We start from the raw sequence: 14,395 nt of genomic DNA, 5'->3' as shown, positions 1-14,395 counted from the left end.
TCCCCTCTCTGTCCGTCTCCGCCTGCGCCCTCTTCCCCTCTCTGTCCGTCTCCGCCTGCGCCCTCTTCCCCTCTCTGTCCATCTCCGCCTGCGCCCTCTTCCCCCCTCTGTCCGTCTCCGCCTGCGCCCTCTTCCCCCCTCTGTCCGTCTCCGCCTGCGCCCTCTTCCCCCCTCTGTCCGTCTCCGCCTGCGCCCTCTTCCCCCCTCTGTCCGTCTCCGCCTGCGCCCTCTTCCCCCCTCTGTCCGTCTCCGCCTGCGCCCTCTTCCCCCCTCTGTCCGTCTCCGCCTGCGCCCTCTTCCCCCCCTCTGTCCGTCTCCGCCTGCGCCCTCTTCCCCCCTCTGTCCGTCTCCGCCTGCGCCCTCTTCCCCCCTCTGTCCGTCTCCGCCTGCGCCCTCTTCCCCCCTCTGTCCGTCTCCGCCTGCGCCCTCTTCCCCCCCCTCTGCCGTCTCCGCCTGCGCCCTCTTCCCCCCCCTCTGTCCGTCTCCGCCTGCGCCCTCTTCCCCCCCCCTCTGTCCGCCTCCGCCTGCGCCCTCTTCCCCCCCCTCTGTCCGCCTCCGCCTGCGCCCTCTTCCCCCCCCTCTGTCCGTCACCGCCTGCGCCCTCTTCCCCCCCTCTGTCCGTCACCGCCTGCGCCCTCTTCCCCCCCTCTGTCCGTCACCGCCTGCGCCCTCTTCCCCCCCTCTGTCCGTCTCCGCCTGCGCCCTCTTCCCCCCCCTCTGTCCGTCTCCGCCTGCGCCCTCTTCCCCCCCCCTCTGTCCGTCTCCGCCTGCGCCCTCTTCCGCCCCTCTGTCCGTCTCCGCCTGCGCCCTCTTCCGCCCCTCTGTCCGTCTCCGCCTGCGCCCCCTTCCCCCCCCCTCTGTCCGTCTCCGCCTGCGCCCCCTTCCCCCCCCCTCTGTCCGTCTCCGCCTGCGCCCTCTTCCCCCCCCTCTGTCCGTCTCCGCCTGCGCCCTCTTCCCCCCCTCTGTCCGTCTCCGCCTGCGCCCTCTTCCCCCCCCTCTGTCCGTCTCCGCCTGCGCCCTCTTCCCCCCCCTCTGTCCGTCTCCGCCTGCGCCCTCTTCCCCCCCCTCTGTCCGTCTCCGCCTGCGCCCTCTTCCCCCCTCTCTGTCCGTCTCCGCCTGCGCCCTCTTCCCCCCTCTCTGTCCGTCTCCGCCTGCGCCCTCTTCCCCCCTCTCTGTCCGTCTCCGCCTGCGCCCTCTTCCCCCCTCTCTGTCCGTCTCCGCCTGCGCCCTCTTCCCCCCTCTCTGTCCGTCTCCGCCTGCGCCCTCTTCCCCCCTCTCTGTCCGTCTCCGCCTGCGCCCTCTTCCCCCCTCTCTGTCCGTCTCCGCCTGCGCCCTCTTCCCCCCTCTCTGTCCGTCTCCGCCTGCACCCTCTTCCCCCCTCTCTGTCCGTCTCCGCCTGCGCCCTCTTCCCCCCTCTCTGTCCATCTCCGCCTGCGCCCTCTTCCCCCCTCTCTGTCCATCTCCGCCTGCGCCCTCTTCCCCCCTCTCTGTCCATCTCCGCCTGCGCCCTCTTCCCCCCTCTCTGTCCATCTCCGCCTGCGCCCTCTTCCCCCCTCTCTGTCCATCTCCGCCTGCGCCCTCTTCCCCCCTCTCTGTCCATCTCCGCCTGCGCCCTCTTCCCCCCTCTCTGTCCATCTCCGCCTGCGCCCTCTTCCCCCCTCTCTGTCCATCTCCGCCTGCGCCCTCTTCCCCCCTCTGTCCATCTCCGCCTGCGCCCTCTTCCCCCCTCTGTCCATCTCCGCCTGCGCCCTCTTCCCCCCTCTGTCCATCTCCGCCTGCGCCCTCTTCCCCCCTCTGCCCATCTCCGCCTGCGCCCTCTTCCCCCCCTCTGCCCATCTCCGCCTGCGCCCTCTTCCCCCCCTCTGCCCATCTCCGCCTGCGCCCTCTTCCCCCCCTCTGCCCATCTCCGCCTGCGCCCTCTTCCCCCCCTCTGCCCATCTCCGCCTGCGCCCTCTTCCCCCCCTCTGCCCATCTCCGCCTGCGCCCTCTTCCCCCCCTCTGCCCATCTCCGCCTGCGCCCTCTTCCCCCCCTCTGCCCATCTCCGCCTGCGCCCTCTTCCCCCCCTCTGCCCATCTCCGCCTGCCCGCTCTTCCCCCCCTCTGCCCATCTCCGCCTGCCCGCTCTTCCCCCCCTCTGCCCATCTCCGCCTGCCCGCTCTTCCCCCCCTCTGCCCATCTCCGCCTGCCCGCTCTTCCCCCCCTCTGCCCATCTCCGCCTGCCCGCTCTTCCCCCCCTCTGCCCATCTCCGCCTGCCCGCTCTTCCCCCCCTCTGCGCATCTCCGCCTGCCCGCTCTTCCCCCCCTCTGCCCATCTCCGCCTGCCCGCTCTTCCCCCCCTCTGCCCATCTCCGCCTGCCCGCTCTTCCCCCCCTCTGCCCATCTCCTCCTGCCCGCTCTTCCCCCCCTCTGCCCATCTCCTCCTGCCCGCTCTTCCCCCCCTCTGCCCATCTCCTCCTGCCCGCTCTTCCCCCCCTCTGCCCATCTCCTCCTGCCCGCTCTTCCCAACCCTCTGCCCATCTCCTCCTGCCCGCTCTTCCCCCCCTCTGCCCATCTCCTCCTGCCCGCTCTTCCCCCCCTCTGCCCATCTCCTCCTGCCCGCTCTTCCCCCCCTCTGCCCATCTCCTCCTGCCCGCTCTTCCCCCCCTCTGCCCATCTCCTCCTGCACGCTCTCCTGTTCATTCCCTCCCCCCTCTCTCTTCCCCCTCCACCCACTCCACCCCCCAGGGGGTCCACAACTCTTTCGTGGATACGTGCGTGGCGAGCACGGGGCCCCGAGCCATTGCAGCCTTCTTTCTCTCCCGGGCTGCATTTCCTTTCCCTTCCCCTCCTTTCCCCTCCATACCCCTTTCCCCTCGCCCTCTCCTCTCCCTCTATTGGTGTCCTTGCTTATGTTGGCCCCCGCTATCCTCCTGGTTCTGTTGGTTTTACACTCTGGCTTTGTTGCGTAATCATCTCCTCCTTTTGGCATTCCTTGGTCCCCCTCTGGGGTTTGACCTCCATTCCAAAATTTCTCTTTCCGTAGTGTGAGCCATTTGGGGAAGAGCACCTTACCTAGTGTCTCCGACGTGTGCCCTCCTAGTATATTCCACCTTTTCTTCTACGTCGTTGTCTGATGCTAGGGTGTATAGCCAGCACGGTAGCCAGCCCGTGTGGTGGGGTCGCTATGTACCCTTTTGGTTGAGCCCCCTGAACACACAGGGATCACACTTCTGATACCTGAGCTGTGACCTCCTCATGCATGCCTTGGAGTGGTTGCTCGTCATCCTGGAGCATCGGAACTCCCGGCAATGGCCGCCGTGCCAGACGGCCCTTGCTGTGGCTGGGTGGCGCCCGTGAGGAGAGCCCCTGATCGGAGTGGGTGGTATCAGGGCGGACGCTATGCAGATGAAACGCATAAGGGTCCAAACCTCTGGCCGCTCTTCTGCGGCCGTCTCTCTGCGTGGTACTGATTCCTCAAGTGCTGCTTCTCTTGCCCCTTCGGCCTTCCCTTCCGTGGCTACCCCCTGGGAGGAGGGTCAGGCCCGTCGTCTAGGGGCAAAACCTTTCCCCCGTTATCTAGTTTGCACCAGGACTGATGGAGATACTTTCACCGGTGTCAAACCTTTATTCTTTGTGGAACACATTGAAGACAAGTTCGGCGAAGTGGACTCCCTGAGCAAGATGCGGTTGGGTTCATTACTGATAAAAACTGCTTCGGCTGCCCAGTCTGCGGCCCTTCGTGCCTGTACCCATCTTGGCACAATTCCCGTGTCCATTACCCCTCACCAGTCTCTAAATATGGTACAAGGTGTGATTTTTCACAGAGACCTCATCCTTCAAACTGATGATGAACTTCGGGACAATCTCGGACGGCGGGGTGTTCACTTTGTTCGGCGTGTTCAGAAGGGTCCTAAAGATAATCGTATTGATACTGGTGCCTTTATCCTGGCCTTTGAAGGGGATACCCTTCCTGAGAAAGTTAAGATTATGGTCTATCGCTGTGATGTGAAGCCGTACATCCCACCTCCTATGCGGTGTTTTAAGTGCTTGCGTTTTGGCCACATGTCTTCTCGCTGTACCCAGGACCCTCTCTGTGGTGACTGTGGACGTCCACTCCATGAGGGGAGTCCCTGTGTTCCCCCTCCTGTATGTGTAAATTGTCATGGTAGTCATTCTCCACGTTCAGCAGATTGCCCAGTCTATAAGAAAGAAAAAAAGATACAGGAGTATAAGTCTCTTGATCGTTTAAGCTACACAGAGGCCCGAAAGAAATATGCACGATTGCACCCTGTGTCCATGACATCTAGTTACGCCTTGGTTACATCTTCATCCCTTCCTCCCCCTTCCTTACCCCCGTCCCGGACCCCTCTCCTTCCCCCCTCCCCTGCGGCTCCCACACCTTCTCCTCTGGGCGCCGCTCCCCCTCCCCAGCCAGAGAAGTGTCCCACTCCTTCGGCGTCTGCCGGTCAAGGGCGCCTCTCCCGGGATGCCCCTTCCCGGCACCTTCCAGGTCAAAGGTCTGCTGCAGCGCGGCGACCGCGAGAGCCGCGGTCTATCGGCCCCCAGGTCGCCCGGTCTCTTTCTGTTCCTGATCTTGCTGCAGCTGGCTCCATTATGCCACACAGCCCTCCTCGATCTCAGCCTGAAAAGAAGAAGAAACATAAGTTCCGGGACAAAGAGCCTCTGGTGTCACCGGAGGTCCCTTCCCCGGCTTCACAACCGGATTCTGACCTGTCGTTTATGGATGTCGCCCCCTCCTTGTCGGTGACAGGTTGGGACCCGGCGGTATGACTGGATTTAGCGTGTTCAGCCCTCATTTAAACCATCGTTCTGTGGTTCTCCAATGGAATTGTAATGGCTACTATCGTCACCTTCCGGAATTGAAATCCCTTCTTTCGTCCTACTCAACAGCTTGTGTGGTTCTCCAGGAATCTCATTTTACTGATGCTCACTCACCGACCCTCCGTGGGTTCCGTGTTTTCTGTCGAAATCGGGTCGGACCCTTGCGGGCTTCTGGTGGCGTTTGTACGTTGGTCCGTACAGACATTGCTAGCACGTGGATTCCTCTCCAAACTACATTGGAAGCAGTTGCTGTTAGGGTCCACTTAGACTCTGCAGTCACAGTATGCAATCTTTATCTCCCTCCTGACAGGACTCTTACACCTGCTGCCTTAACCACCCTTCTTCAGCAACTTCCTCCTCCCTTCCTCCTCCTTGGGGATTTTAATGCTCATCATCCTTTGTGGGGCAGTGCCTTTCCATCTAGACGAGGTCTTCTTATCGACCAATTTATTGCAGACCACGACCTGTGCCTTCTTAATGATGGCTCCCCTACTCATTTCAGTGCTGGTCATGGTACCTTTTCTGCCATTGATCTTTCTCTTTCTTCTCCCTCTCTCCTCCCTTCATTACACTGGTCGCCACACGACGACCTTTGTGATAGTGACCATTTCCCGTTGATTATCACGCTCCCTTCCCGCTCCCCGATGGAGAGGTTACCTCGTTGGTCTTTCCACCGCGCCGATTGGCCTCTATATACTGCACAGGTCGAGTTTTCTCCCTCTTTGTCGGGTTGTATTGATGACGTCCTACGTGACGTGTCTGACGCGATTGTTCGCGCTGCTAACCTTGCTGTCCCGCGCTCATCTGGACAATTTCGTCGTCGGCAAGTCCCGTGGTGGAGTACGGCCATTGCCATTGCCATCCGTGATCGCCGTCGAGCTTTGCAACACTTTAAGAGGCACCCATCTGTAGCCAGCCTTTCTACCTTTAAGCGCCTTCGCGCTAAAGCCCGTTATTTAATCAAACAGAGCAAGCGGATATGTTGGGAACGATTCGTTTCTTCCCTTGGTTCCACTGTCCCTCTGTCACGGGTATGGGCTACACTTCACTCTCTCCAAGGTTGCCATCGGCAGTCCACCCTCCCAGGCCTTCACCTCCCAGATGGCATTTGTACGGACCCATTAGTTCTCGCAGAACATCTTGCGACCCATTTTGCAGTGGCATCAGCGTCGGCCTCCTATCCAGCTGCTTTCCTTCATCAAAAACAGCAGGCTGAAGCTGTCACCTTATGTTTCACCACTTGTGAGTCAGAATCTTACAACGAACCTTTCACTGAATGGGAATTTCTTTCTGCTCTATCTGCTTCTCATGATACGGCTCCTGGCCCAGATTCCATTCATAACTAGCTGCTTCAACATCTCAGTGCTCCACAACGGCACCATCTTCTTCGGGTGTTTAACCGTATCTGGCTCCAGGGTGACTTCCCTTCTCAGTGGAGGGATAGCATTGTGGTTCCTGTCCTTAAGCCTGGTCAGAACCCCCTATCTGTTGACAGCTATCGGCCAATTAGTTTGACCAATGTTGGTTGTAAGTTACTTGAACGGCTGGTAGCCCGTCGGCTCACTTGGGTCCTCGAATCTCGGGATCTATTGTCCCCTTACCAGTGTGGCTTTCGAGAGGGACGATCTCCAATCGATCATTTGCTTCGCTTGGAATCCGCAGTTCGGCAGGCTTTTTCCCAGCGCCGCCATTTGGTTGCAGTGTTTTTTGACCTTCGCAAGGCCTATGACACGGCCTGGCGCCATCACATCTTACTAACCCTTCATCAGTGGGGTCTTCGGGGCCCACTCCCGATTTTTATCCGCCAGTTCCTGATCCATCGGTCATTCAGAGTTCGAGTTGGTACTGCTTTTAGTTCTCCACGGACCCAGGAGACGGGCATCCCACAGGGTTCTGTCTTGAGTGTCCTTCTTTTCCTCATTGCTATCGATGGACTTGTGGCCTCTGTCGGTCCCTTGGTCGCCCCTGCCCTGTATGTGGATGATTTCTGCATTTGGGTTAGTTCCTCCTCGATGCCATCTGCAGAACGGCAGCTCCAGGTGGCTATACGGCGTGCCTCTGCATGGACCCTCTCCCACGGGTTTCAATTCTCTCCTTTAAAATCGCGGGTGGTCCACTTCTGTCGCCGTACTACGGTCCACCCTGATCCAGAGCTCTATCTCGCTGCACAAAGATTGCCTGTGGTTCCACAGTTTCGTTTCCTAGGTCTTCTTTTCGACAACAAGCTCACTTGGCTGCCCCATATCAGACTCCTGAAGGTAGGATGTTTCCGTAAACTCAATGTCCTTCGCTTCCTTGCCCACTCCTCCTGGGGTGCGGACCGTTCCCTCCTCCTCCGTCTTTATCGTGCTCTAGTTCTGTCACGTTTGGACTATGGTTGTCAAGTTTATGGTTCAGCTGCTCCTTCCACGCTGCATGTGCTGGATCCAGTCCACCATCGTGGTATCCGTTTGGCCACCGGTGCCTTCCCTACTAGCCCTGTTGATAGTCTCCTGGTTGAAGCTGGGATCCCCCCCCTTTCTGTTCGGCGGTCCCAGCTTCTGGTGTCTTATGCCCTTACTATCCGTTCTTCTCCCGCTCATCCTTCCTATTCTATCCTATTCCCAGACCATGGGCGTCGCCCGCCTGACTCCCGCCCTCGGGCGGGTTTACCGGTTGGGCTGCGCCTTGTGTCTCTTACCCGTGATTTTCGGCTTCCTTCTTTGTCCTGTCTTCCTCGCTCCCTCCCCTCCACCCCTCCTTGGTTAGTTCCTCGGCCTCGAATTCGGATGGATCTCCGCCGCGGTCCGAAAGATTCCATCCCCCCGGTGGTGTTCCGTTCCTTTTTCCGCCAAATTTTATGGGAGTTTCGGGATGCTGTTGTTTTTTACACTGATGGTTCTAAATCTGCTGATCATGTTGGGTATGCCTTCACGTCCTTTGTTGGAACGGAAAATCATCTACTGCCACCCTCATGTGGGGTGTTTACTGCGGAATTGATGGCAATTTCCCGGGCCCTTACCTTTATTAAACAATCCCAACACAACCGCGTTTTGTTATGTACGGACTCGATGAGTGGCCTTCTTGCTATTGACCGGTGTTTTTCGCGCCATCCCTTGGTCTCTGCCATCCATGACCATCTCGCTGATCTTCACCGTGCTGCTTGTTCCATTGACTTCCTATGGGTCCCGGGCCATGTGGGTATCCCGGGTAATGAGCTCGCTGATCGTTTGGCTGGGGGAGCAGTTACTTACCCCCCGTTTTCTGTAACCCCTCCTGCAGCGGATTTACGGCTTCACATCAAATCCCACTTTGCACAGTAATGGGCCAATTCTTGGGAGGCTACTCCACTGTCTAATAAACTTCGTGCCATTAAGGTGAATACAGGCCCATGGCGTTCTTCCCTTAGCCTCTCCCGCAAGGACTCGACCACACTGTGTCGTCTCCGCATTGGCCATACCAGGCTGACCCATGGTTTCCTTTTGCGTGATGAGCCACCCCCGCTATGTGGTTGTGGAGCCTTCCAGTCAGTGGCCCACATTTTGGTTGAATGCCCCCTTCTTTTGGCTCTGCGTGCTAAGTACAGACTCCCCCACACTTTACCTTTGATGTTGGCTGACGATTCCCGGATGGTCTCTCTGGTTCTAGGTTTCCTCCGGGAGAGTGGTTTTTATTCTCAGTTTTAAAGTTTTTAATCTCCCTCTGGTGTTGGGGCAGGGCGGTGAGTGTTTGGGTGTCTCCCACTGTAGGCAGTGTTCAGAGATTCCCGATTCACCTCCCTGACCGGAATCCTCTTTTCTTTCCCTTTTACTCTGTTTTCACCCCTTCTTTTTAAGGCTTGGTTAGTTTTTCTATTCCCATACGTACTTTCTGCATTATAGCAGTTGTACCTTTTAAGTCACAGGTGGTCTTGCCTATGCTGTTTCAGCATAGTGTTGGGTTCGTTCTCTTGCCAACTTCACTCATTTGTTTTTACTAATGACAACGTGACTGCCCTTTTACGTTTCCCCTTTATCCGTTTTATTTTTCTGACTATACTGAGATGTCCCGTTAGCAGAATGGAGTCTATTTGAAACAAGGGACTGATGACCTTGCTGTTTGGTCCCTTTAACCTCAAACAACCAACCAACCAATCCACCCACTCCACCCTCTTCCCCTCCACCCTCTTCCCCTCCACCCTCTTCCCCTCCACCCTCTTCCCCTCCACCCTCTCCCCCTCCACCCTCTCCCCCTCCACCCTCTCCCCCTCCACCCTCTCCCCCTCCACCCTCTCCCCCTCCACCCTCTCCCCCTCCACCCTCTCACCCTCCACCTTCTCACCCTCCACCCTCTCACCCTCCACCCTCTCACCCTCCACCCTCTCACCCTCCACCCTCTCACCCTCCACCCTCTCACCCTCCACCCTCTCACCCTCCACCCTCTCTCACCCTCCACCCTCTCTCACCCTCCACCCTCTCTCACCCTCCACCCTCTCTCACCCTCCACCCTCTCTCACCCTCCACCCTCTCCCCCCCTCTCACCCTCTCCCCCCCTCTCACCCTCTCCCCCCCTCTCACCCTCTCCCCCCCTCTCACCCTCTCCCCCCCTCTCACCCTCTCCCCCCCTCTCACCCTCTCCCCCCCTCTCACCCTCTCCCCCCCTCTCACCCTCTCCCCCCCTCTCACCCTCTCCCCCCCTCTCACCCTCTCCCCCCCTCTCACCCTCTCCCCCCCTCTCACCCTCTCCCCCCCTCTCACCCTCTCACCCTCTCCCCCCCTCTCACCCTCTCCCCCCCTCTCACCCTCTCCCCCCCTCTCACCCTCTCCCCCCCTCTCACCCTCTCCCCCCCTCTCACCCTCTCACCCTCTCCCCCCCTCTCACCCTCTCACCCCCTCTCACCCCCTCTCACCCCCTCTCACCCTCTCACCCCCTCTCACCCTCTCACCCTCCTCCACCCTCCTCCCCCTCCACCCTCCTCCCCCTCCACCCTCCTCCCCCTCCACCCTCCTCCCCCTCCACCCTCTCCCCCTCCACCCTCTCCCCCTCCACCCTCTCCCCCTCCACCCTCTCCCCCTCCACCCTCTCCCCCTCCACCCTCTCCCCCTCCACCCTCTCCCCCTCCACCCTCTCCCCCTCCACCCTCTCCCCCTCCACCCTCTCCCCCTCCACCCTCTCCCCCTCCACCCTCTCCCCCTCCACCCTCTCCCCCTCCACCCTCTCCCCCCCTCCACCCTCTCCCCCCCTCCACCCTCTCCCCCCCTCCACCCTCTCCCCCCCTCTCTCTCTCTCTCTCTCTCTGTCTCTCACACACACACACACACACACACACACACACACACACACAAACACACACACACACAAACACACACACACAAACACACACACACACACCTCCACCCTCTCTCTCTCTCTCTCTCTCTCTCTCTCTCTCTCTCTCTCTCTCTCTCTCTCTCTCTCACCCCCCTCCCCCACCCCGCTCTGTCTCCCCCCCTCCTCCGCCCCACCCACTTGAATACAGCAAACACATAACACATAAGTCAGTTCATAATTTCATGAAAAATAGGGCAGGGGTGCACAAGGGAGATCAGAACATGGATCTACCCGTTCGCAGTCCAATGCCATAACCACATAACCATGATGCCAGGGTTATTCATACTTGTGCAATGTTGTACATCTTGAGCTTGGACTGTTCACTGTTTCTATTTTGCTTCTTTTTACAGTTCAGTATACCTCCTTCCTGTTTCCATGCTTGATCTGTGTTCAGTTTTTGATGGGTTATCCAATGGACCTTCTCACCACTAAATCTGATGGGGGGGTGGGGGGGGGGGGGTGCAATGAAGAGTTTCCCTTGTAAATAAAAATTTCTGCACTCCTTTAAGTAAGGGCACCATAAATCCCATAAAAACTCAGTTTAACAAGGAGACTGTGATTCACACAGTCAAATGCCTTAGACAGGTCTCATAAAATTACAACTGGCACTATTTTGTTATTTAACAGTTGTAAAATTTGGTTGGATATAATCTGAAGTCCACTACTTCTGAATTAGTCCTGTATACTAACCAGTTCAACAATTCACTCCCTCTGAAAGTGGTCCAATAATCGCTGCACCACTTCACCCAGTCTGCCATCTCACAAGGACGGTAAATGCTGTTGTGCTCATGGTTTACAGTATTCTTGATATTACTTGTCCCTTTGGGGTGTAGGCTACAAGAAAAGTCAAAGCAATTACCTAGAAACTGTCTTGTATAGATTGAGAAAAACTTCAGTACATATACATGTATAAACCACTGTAAAGTGCATGGCAGAAAGTACATCCCATTGTACCACTTATTAGGATTTCTTACTATTCCATTCACATATGTAGAGTGGGAAACGTTTTAGTAGACTTTCTTGGGATAGTTTACATCTATCTTAAAGGGTCTAAGAGCTCAGTTTCTTCAGCATCTCTGTGACACTCTTCTGTTGGTCAGACAAGTCTGTTAACATGCATTTTATACACTGAAAAGCCAAATAAACTGGTACACCTGCATAATATCATGTATGACCCCCAGGAATGTGCAGAAGTGCCGCAAGATGATGTGACATGGACTCGAATAATGTCTGAAGTAGTGCTGCAGGAAATTGACACCATGAATCCTACAGGTCTGTCCATAAATCTGTAAGAGTACAACAGGGATGGAGATCTCTTCTGAACAGCACATTGAAAGGCATCCAAAATACACTCAATAATGTTACTGTCTGGTGAGTTTAATGGGCAGAGGAAATGTTTCAACTCCGAAGTGTGTTCCTGGAGCCACTCTGTAGCAATGCTACGCATGTGGAGTGTTACACTCTCCTGCTGGAATTGCCCAAGTCCGTCGGAATGCACAATGGACATGAGTGGATGCAGGTGATCAGACAGAATGCTTACGTACGTGCACCTGTCAGTCGTATCTAGATGTATCAGGGGTCCCACATCACTCCAACTGCACATGCCCCACACCATTACAGAGCCCCTGCCAGCTTGAACAATCCCCTGCTGACATGTGGGTCCATGGATTCACGAGGTTATCTCTATAGCCGTACACGTCCTGCCATTCGATACAATTTGAAATGAGACTCGCCTTACCAGGCAACATGTTTCTAGTCCTCAACAGCCAAATGTCTGGTGTTGACGAGCCCAGGTGAGGTGCAAAGCTTTGTGTTGTGCAGTCAAAGGGTACACGAGTGAGCTTTTGGCTCTGAAATCCCATATCGATGATGTTTCATTGACTGTTTTGTATGCTGACACTTGCTGATGGCCCAGCATTGAAATTTGCAGCAATTTGTGGTTGGGTTGCACTTCCATCAATTTGAACGATTTCTTCCATTGTCATTGACCATATTCTTGCAGGATCTTTCTCTGGCTGCAGCAATGTTGGAGATTTGATGTTTCACTGGAATCCTGATAATCACAGTACACTAGTGAAATGGTCGTATGGGAAAATCCCTACTTCATTGCCACCTCAGAGATGCTGTGTCCCATTGCTCATGTGCCAACTATAGCACCATGTTCACACTCAGTTAAATCCAAATAACCTGCCATTGTATCAACAGTAACTGATCTAACAACTGCGCCAGACACTTGTTGTCTTAATAGGCATTGTCAACTGCAGTGCTGTATTCTGCCTGTCTACATATCTCTAAATTTGAATAAGCATGCCTATACCTGTTTCTTTGGTGCTTCAGTGTATATTCAATAACCAATGTTATTACTATTTGGTACAGAATCCACATACTTGAGCAGCATTCTAGAACGGATTGCATGATTGATTTGTAAGCAATCTTCCTTGTAAACCGATTGCACTTCCCCAATATTCTATCAATAAACCGAAATCTACCACCTGCTTTACCCATTACTGGGCCTATGTGATGATTCCATTTCATAATGTTACAGTGTATTACATACAAAGGTTTGTATGAGCTGGCCAATTCCAGCAGTGACTCATTGAAGTTATAGTCCTAGGGTACTACACTTTTTTGTTTCGTGAAGTGCACAATTTTACATTTCTGAACACTTAACACAAGTTGTCAACCCTTGCACTGCTCTGAAATATTCTCAAGGTTTGACTGAACAGTTCTGAATCTTCTTTTAGTCAGTACTTCATTGCAGATAACTGCATCATCTGCAAAAAGTCTGAGGTTACTATTAATATTGTTTGCAAGCTCGTTGACACACATCACGAGCAGCAAGGGTCCCAACACACTTTCCTGGGGCACATCTGAAGTTAATCTACATCTGATGACTGTCTATGCAAGGTAACATGCTACATCCTCCCCACCAAAAAGTCATCAAATTTCACTTGAAATCCCATATGATTGTACTTTAGACAATAAACATAGGTGTCAAACTCTTTCCAGAATTCAAGAAATACTGCAGCTACTTGACTGCCTTGTCTCACACGATTGATATTTCTGGAATCAATGCTGGTTGACATGGAGAAGATCATTCTGTTTGAGATAATTCATTATGTTTGAGCTTAGAATATGTTCGAAGATTCTACAAGAAAACGATGTCAAAGATATGGGATGGTAGTTTGTAAATCACTTCTGTTAACCTTTTCGTAGACCCTGGACTTTCTTCGAACTGCTGGGCATGAGTATTTGTTAAACGGATCTATGATACACTATAGTTCAAAGAAGGGATACATCTGCTGCAAATTCAGTGTAGAATCTGAAAACAATTCCTTTGTGCACTGGAACTTTGTTCAGTTTCAAAAAAATGCAGCTGTACCTTGACATTACAGAAACCAACATTTATTTCACTCATCTTTTCAGTGGTAGAGGGGTTAAACTGGGGCAATTTTCTTGAGTTTTCCTTTTTAAAGGAACATTTGAAAACAGAGTAAAGTATTTCAGCTTTTGGTTGGAATCGCAGGCACTGATTTACTATGAAGTAACTTATCCAAAACACTCTTACCACTAACTTATGAAAATATAGTTCCCAAAATATTGACATTCATTGCAATAGGTGAAAGTATCATCTGTTCAGTTTATTTTTAAATTAACCATAATGCGGGGAAAAACACACAAATATTGATACAATAGAAATGAGTTCTTCTGAACAGGTATTTGACAGATAGACTACATAAGCCAAATATAGTTTCATTCAGTGACCCCAGCATTCAACATACTAAGCCTAGAGTATCTGATAGGCAATCTGGATCATAAATTTGACAATATTAGAGAAGGAAAGTTGCTACTCACCATATAACGGAGATGGTGAGTCGCGATAGGCACAACAAAAAGATTCACACAATTACGGCTTTCGGCCATTAAGGCCTTTGTCAGCAACACACACACACACACACACACACACACACACACACACACACACACACACACACACACGTCTGCAGTCTCAGACACTGAAACAACACTGCAAGCAGCAGCACCAGTGCATGATGAGAGTGGCGACTGGGTGGTGGTAAGGAGGAGGCTGGGGTGGGGTGGGGGGCAGTGCCTATCACGACTCAGCATCTCCACTATATGGTGAATAGCAGCTTTCCTTCTCTAATACTGTTGCATTCCATCCTGGATTTTCCATTGTTGGATCATAAATTTAATTGTTACAGACTAATTTTTTGTATCAATTTTA

The 14,395-nt window shown here is 54.3% G+C and overlaps 1 protein-coding gene across 3 annotated transcripts in view; it reads left to right on the top strand.

Annotated features, from left to right (window-relative positions):
* LOC124796286 (SPARC-related modular calcium-binding protein 2) overlaps positions 1 to 14,395 on the top strand; it is an 814,488-nt gene that overhangs the window by 765,551 nt on the left and 34,542 nt on the right. The gene's annotated exons all lie outside the window — the stretch shown is intronic.

This window comes from Schistocerca piceifrons, chromosome 4 (genome assembly GCF_021461385.2).
Source record: "Schistocerca piceifrons isolate TAMUIC-IGC-003096 chromosome 4, iqSchPice1.1, whole genome shotgun sequence".
Taxonomy (NCBI): domain Eukaryota; kingdom Metazoa; phylum Arthropoda; class Insecta; order Orthoptera; family Acrididae; genus Schistocerca; species Schistocerca piceifrons.
Note: the sequence above shows the minus strand (reverse complement) of the source record. Positions and strands in the feature narration are given on the sequence as shown.